The following is a 7,202-nucleotide window of genomic DNA, read 5'->3' on the forward strand; positions in this document are numbered from 1 at the left end:
CCCACCTCTACAAGATGAGTGTTGTAAATGTGCCAGAAGGGCGGTTCAGTTTGCATCCTAGAGGAATTCGTGGACCTCAGCCGCCGCTTTGGAATTCCAGCTGCTGTTTGCAGCAAGAGCGAGGAGCTTAAATGCTGCGGAGAGTACAATGTTTCCCACATCTGGGCTGAAGTGCCCTTCGTTGATCTGCTTACAAAGGAAAACGATGCCAAAGCAGGCTTGGTGTGAATTTACGTTGTGTGCTCCTGCGTAGGCTGGATCTCAGCATCCAGTGACCTTGCTGGGGTTCGACCCAAACCAACTCCAAGAGCAAGGCCTGCGCTGTCTGCAGCCGTGATCAGGTGTTGGTGGCAGAGATCACAACAGCAGCCTGTTGTGCAGCCGTGAGCTGCTCGCTTGTGCCTCGCCGCCGGTAGAAGCAAGAACAACACAAGCAGTGAGTTTTGCAATAACGTGGCTGTCAAACACATACGTGCCCCGATGCAGATTTTGTGAGCGTAAATAGCAGGGTTGGCTGCTGGGTAGAGGCTGGGGTTCCCTGCGCTGCAGCCATGAAGTCCTTTGGCTGAGCCTCAGGTTAGCTCTAGCAAGGCTTTGGAGTGCCCTTGGAAAACAGCCTTCCCATTCAGACTGGGGAAATCAAAGTTAATGTCCTTTGCCTTCTAGTGCTGGTGGCGGGTTCTCGAGCGCTGCTTTTGCTGCAGCACTTTAGCACAATAGTTTTCATTATGGAAGAAAAAAAAAAGCCCAAAAATTATGGATAGGGGCAGATTCTTTTAAAAATAAAAGGGTGAAGACAGTTCCAAAACTGTTGGTAATGTTTTTGTGACCACTGACAGCATTTTCCTGAGCGGTAGTCTGAACATCACTGTGGGACTCTGCTTTTTTTTCCCCTGGGGTTGCCTCATTTCTCCGTATTGTCTGCTTCTGTTCCGGGGCTGCCCGAATTACCACGGCAAACGGTTGTCTCAGTCGTTCCATTAACCAGACTTTACAGTTGCAAACAGTAATCGGCTCCTTCCCTTTCGTTGCTATGGCTCATCTGCCCTCTTCTTTCGCGTCCACCTGCTCACATTTTTAGAAAACAGTCTTTAAGCTATTTTTAGTAATCCTTGACTTTGAGATACCTCTGGCGGAGGCTGGAGCCTGCAGGTTTCGTAAACAAGCACTAATTGTGGCCATTATGTGGCCGCCGCCGGTTTTTACATAGTTTTACAGAGCATCCTGGAGACGCGTTTCGTTTCAGAACAGCAAGGTCAGTTTATAAACCTTACCTATATTTGAGGTACTGATCCCGACAAGGTGGAGCGGCGGGTGTGACCTGAGCTTTAAACCTATTAAGCACAAACAAAGAAAACCCTTCAATCCCGCGTGAAGTCTGCAATCCGGTGTAATCTCAGCTGCGTAAGTAGGAGTCCTTCCACTACGTGTTTGTGTGTGTTCAGGATCATTCTGAGCAGGGACACGGAAACAACAGCCCGGCCGATGCGCTGTGAGAAATGCACCAAGTTTGTGCAGGTGTTTGCATTTCCAAACCCCGCGTGCTGGAGCTGGGTGATCTCTGATCTCGGGCTTCAGTGTTGCGTGTTAAAATAAATCAGACTGATAAGTTCATGAAAGAGGCTGTGGAGTGTTGCATCATGATGGTCAAGTATTTATAGAGTTGTTTATGAAGCAGTCGCAGGGATTTGCCCTCGGCGAACCCCGGGCCGAGGAGGTCCTTTCCAGCCCTTTGTTTCCGTGGTCGTTTCTCATGTCTTTTATTTTCAACAGAAACTTCTGTCATATCTATTAAATATGCAGAGCTTCTCTTCATAACAATAGATGCGGTGCCAATGACTGATGCTTGTGCAAAAGAAATTAATTTCCTATGCACGGTTTACAATGCAGAATGGGGAGAGGACAGAATGCCTTCCAACTAAGGCGAGTTTAGATTCCCCAATAATCGTTTTGTAACCTGCATTTATAATACATTTCCAAGAACAAAAGGCATTCCTTTAGAAGCAGCTGAGGTTGCTAAGTGACACAAATGTATTTACTGTGTCATAACTTGCAAAATCCAACCACACTAGAGCCAGGCAATTAATAAGGAGAAATGTCATGAGTCTTGCGCCGACTCCCAGAGTCAATATAAATGCGTTGGCCAACAGCTTTACGGGGCTTTGGACACCCAGTCAGGGACCTTAAGGTAAAGAGCACTGTTCACTTTTGAAGTGAAGGCTTTCATTCTTAAGAAATTAAAATATGCATATTATGTCACAGCACGAGAAGCTTCGCTCAGATCTATGGGATTTCTTTCTTTCATGCGCTGCTTCTGTTTATCCTCGTTCGGTTACCTGAGAATTCTCCTTTAGGGGTGTTGCACACCAGCAAGGCTATTGGTGTACCCACCCCTGAGGCAGAGTTACTTCTTTTGGCTGAAGTTACTGCTGTTTGTTCACCTTTAGCCAGACCAACCTGCTGTATCCCATTGCGTCCATGCACACGGGGCAAGAAGTTCTCTCTGTTTCGGAGGGACCAGAGAAGCCTGATCCTTCCCTTTCCCTAAAGCTGCAAAGCCTCCTCTTTATCCCCAGACATCCACAAGCATTCGTGCATCCCCTGTGCCCCAGATGTGCAAGTGGTGTACAAGGATTGCTTCAGATCAGTGTGCCGAGCTACCTGGTTATTATGGGCTGTCAAGTTGCCTTGCACAACAGCCCCTGCTAGTTCAGGAATGAGGCAGCAGGCGTGGGAAAGGAGCCTTCGGATACCTCAGTGATGCACTAAACTACGGGGAGACCAGGTCTTTGTTTGTTTATTCACATAATTGACTCACTTCCAGCTTTCCTAATAACTGGAATACATTTCGTGTGTGACATTACATTACAGGCAATGGGCCGGTGCAGTCAGTCGTGTGGGATGTTATGGATTTTCCACATACATATTTCCTGTAAATAATTTCCATTTGTCTGATCTTTTCAATATTAAAATGCATGAAGGAGAGATGAAAACAAACTATTGAGCCAGCCCTGAAATTCCACAAAAACAGACTTCTGTGACATCTCTTGAAAAATACCAAAGGTTCAAGAGAAAACCTCATGCATGCGTTGTCAAAATTCTCAGTGCATTTCTATGCCTCTTGACAAAATACCTGTGCTAACTGTTGTGCCTCCAGTCCTTAATTGTTTGTTAACCAGACACATCTCTTGACAGTTCTGTTAAAACAAGCCCATCTACAGCGAATACTGAAAAGCCACAATCAATAAACTAGTATATAATGATTACAAGTAATGTATCTCACTCGGCATGCAGGCCCAAAAAAAAGCCTCTCGTCTAATTGTGTTTGAAGTAGACTTGTCTAAAATTAAGGGAGCATTTGTCCCACGAGGACTGGGGCCAGCTCTGCTGAACCAATGGAACCTGGGTAAGACTGCCAGCGTGCTTTGCCGAAATCTTTCCTTCATGCATGCTTTGGACATTGAGCTGTTAGAAAAAGATGAATGTCGTTTAAAAGGAGAAAAGGAAACAGGACAGCACCTGAGATCTGATAACCCTGCTTTGTGTTTTTAACTTGTTGTTTGTGTAATCCAGGGCTCAACATGCTCAAGAAGCACAGCCAGTCCTCAGTGGGAAACATCCTGGTGCCATGGCTCTGCTTACAGGCATGTCACCTTTCCTCCTCTCTGCTCACTGACTACAGCTCGCCCAGCACCAGTCCTCATGGTGTTATTAATGTCATCATGAATTCCTCACTTCTCCCCCTTGTTTTAGTCCTGACCAGTGCTACAGTTCATATCCATTTTTCTAAGCCCCTCAGAACAAGACAGGTGGGTCTAGCTTCTTGACACAGCTTCTCTTTTTGCCTCTCAGAAACGATGCCTGTGACAGCCAGATCCCCTTTTAAGCTAACACAGTCCTTTTGATCTGGTTGTGTTCCTTCTATTCCATTTTTTCCTATTAATACTTAAAAAATTCACAAGCATTTGTGAAGCACTGACTTATTTCAAGCCCTTCTTTTTTTAAAACCCTGGCTGCATGTTTTTTCTTACAGTCACCTATTAGGTCAGCCTGATTTTCCCTTATTAAATCAAGCCAATATATTTAGACAGTGAATTTCCCAATAGCAAAGTCAACAAACAAGATCCGTAAATTATTACCCAGTAATAATTTCCATTGCATTAGCCACTGTGTTTTCCTGTATATTTTGTTTAGAGCTAAATTCACCTTCAGTGGATAATGAAAAACAGCCCTTTGGGTTGCAAACCTTTCAGTGTTCAGTGTCCAGTGTAATAGATTTCATGAGGTCCTTGGGTGCTGTTAAACATGCGTAATTTAGAGTAAGTATCACAGGTCATGTCACTTAGCTTCTTCTGATGTGCAATGCTCAAGACCTTAGGGAAAAAAAGCCCTGGCTCAAGGTAAGGTGCATGGAAACGTTCCTGCCTCGTTCACGTTTCCTCTCTTCAGGGTCCCGCTGAACCACCATAGTTCACAGCCAAGGGCACCACTGAAGAAAGTTGGCTGTGGTTTTCACTTTCCTCTACGGCAAATGTAGACTCGTAGCTGTTGTGGAGCTACAGAAGTGCAGGTTGGGCATGTTGGAATAACTGCCTGCTCTTCCCTCTTGCTAGCATCATGAGCATTAAGAGCAGCAAAGTAAAATTGCTTCCAGTTATGAGAAACTTTTTCAGTATTTTACAGAAAACAGCAGCAGCTTCTTTGCATTTCTGTTTCCTCTTTCCATCAGCAAATTGTACAATGCGAGAACAGTGGCTACTGGACACTGTGATTCCCTGGTTCTGTTCTTTTTGCTGAGAGACGGGACTATATTTCAGAGGTTCGAGTCATGGGGCTTCAAGTGCTTTCAGTTGGGAAAATTACAGCCAATTGTCCTCAAGTTTCTCTCATAGAGTCATAGAATCATAGAATTATTAAGGTTGGAAAAGACCACTAAGACCATCTGGTCCAATCATCAGCCCATCACCACCATACTACTAAACCACATCAGTCCATGCAACATCTACTGTCTTCTTGGAAACCTGAGGAGATGGAGGTTATCACTTACCTGTCAAACACTAATGACATGTGTTGGCATTTACAAGTAATCTGTTGCTCTTGTGGGAGTGCTTTCAAGATACTTTTTAAGGTACAGAGGGACACTTGGAGCCTCTGCCCCAAGGGGTATGTCTTTGTACCTTCACTCTTGCCTGGTGCCGAGCTTCTGAATGCAAAATTCTTGGTACCAATACTGCTGTAGGGTTTCAGACCTGCTTCAGTGCTCACACTGAAGCCCTCACTGTTGTGCTCGCAGAACGGTGCTGATCCAGGTGGTGAGCCAGTGAGCTTTCTTAGAAACACTTCATTTTAGGACTTTTTAGAAAATGATGGGTCAGCAGAAATGAGCAGTGCTATGGCTGAGGGGGGCAGAGCTGAGGAAGGATGATGGGACAGGGCTAAGTAAAGCTGCTTTTACCTGTACCAACTTTACACTGTGAAACCATAGGCTATGATTTCTGAGACCACTTAGGGCTCTGGTCAGCCCTGTTAGTGACGGAGCCATTACTTCTGGCCCAGGCATTAGCAGGATCCTGCCAGGAACAAGATGAGTGGGAAGGCATAGGAAGATCAGCAGCATTCAGATGATGCAAACCTGTGCTCACAATACAGAGTAGCTGACGAGCTAGGCTCACTGTCATACCACCCTGTATCTTCCTGTTAGCCTTGCTGCCTCAAATGAAAAGCAACTGCAGACTTAGGCTTATTTTTTTTTTCTAATGCAGAAAGGATTCTGATTGTAACCAGAATAAATTCTAACTCAGGTTAACTTTGCATTGAAGTTAAGCCTGGAGAGCTTGTAAACAGAAAGCCTGATTGCAAAATTGATGTAAAACTTTATAAAGTAGGTCTGCTGGCACAATTCTGCTTTAAAAATGAAGGCAGGACCCTGAAGGCCAACATTCCTAAGACAATTTGCCCGAGGAAGAAACATCCTTTTCCAGTTAATGGACCGCTTAATAAAACACTTAATATTATTTACTTTCATTGTAGTTTTCCTTAGAAATATACATTAGATCATCATCTTCAGCGATGAAGACATTACTCAAGCTATATATCTCTGGTGTTCGGAGCTCATGCATGTCAGAAGTTCCCTCTGTTGGGCTTTTAACACGTTTATCTACATGGTGATCCACTGTAAATGGTTCCTATTTTTAGTTTGTTTCTCTTTCTGAATGCCAAGCTTCAAGAGAAAACTCTCCACAGCATGTGCCAAAATTCTTTGTTGTTACAACTTGGTGGGTTTTGGTACTTCCATTTAACACTGGGTTGACTAAGATAGTAGGCTGGGCAAACTAGTGATAGATAAAACCAGGAGTTGCAGCATGGTTTGCAAGGATGCAAATGTATAAATGAGTTAGGTACAAGGGAGTGTAGGCATAATCTGTCTGTGTGCTTGCAACTGCATCCCTTTTACCTCAAAATCATACCTGAACTGAAACTGTACAACACAACACAACAAAAATAGTTTTAAACCATCTAAAGGTCCCATGGCATTTCCAGCTTTTGATGACTTTTTCATCACAGCTATCCTTCTCCTTGTGTTCATGCAGATTCTTACTGACATCAGGCATTGCATTGCCTGGCACAGCAATTTGTGGAACACTGGAGCAGGGATAGCAGTGCAGAAAATAAAATGTTGATGATGATGATGGAGGTTTTCCTGGGATTCCCACATGTGCTCTCATTATTACTGCTGCTATCATTCAGCTGCTGAACTCTCCACGCTGCGATTGTTGATGCCTCTGCTATCAAAGTAGGTAGAATATTAAACTGAGCACAGCTTTTCTTGGATTGGGCAGTGGACCATTGTATGTGTCTTCTCTCACAACTTAAAGTTGGTGAGCTGTAGTGAGTAGCTGAAGACCAGAGGGCAGAACTTGTTCACCCACGTAGCTGCCAAGGCCAGGCAGTCTTGAAGCACGCTGGAGGCATCTCCATGGATCACGTTCCAGACCCCATCCACACCTGGAGTTCCTCCAGGCTTTTTAACTTCAAAAAATGTTCTGTTCATCAGCTGCAATTGTAGATCGAGTTTTCTTCCCAGAAAATATTCTGCTGGGGGAATGAAACTGTTACACAGCTATCACAGCAAAGCCTCGTTACTGCTATTTGAGGTATGACACCATGGCTGTACATCTTTCAGTTCTGTAGCATAGGCAGGC

Source organism: Gallus gallus, chromosome 2, assembly GCF_016699485.2.
Source record: "Gallus gallus isolate bGalGal1 chromosome 2, bGalGal1.mat.broiler.GRCg7b, whole genome shotgun sequence".
NCBI classification, from domain to species: domain Eukaryota; kingdom Metazoa; phylum Chordata; class Aves; order Galliformes; family Phasianidae; genus Gallus; species Gallus gallus.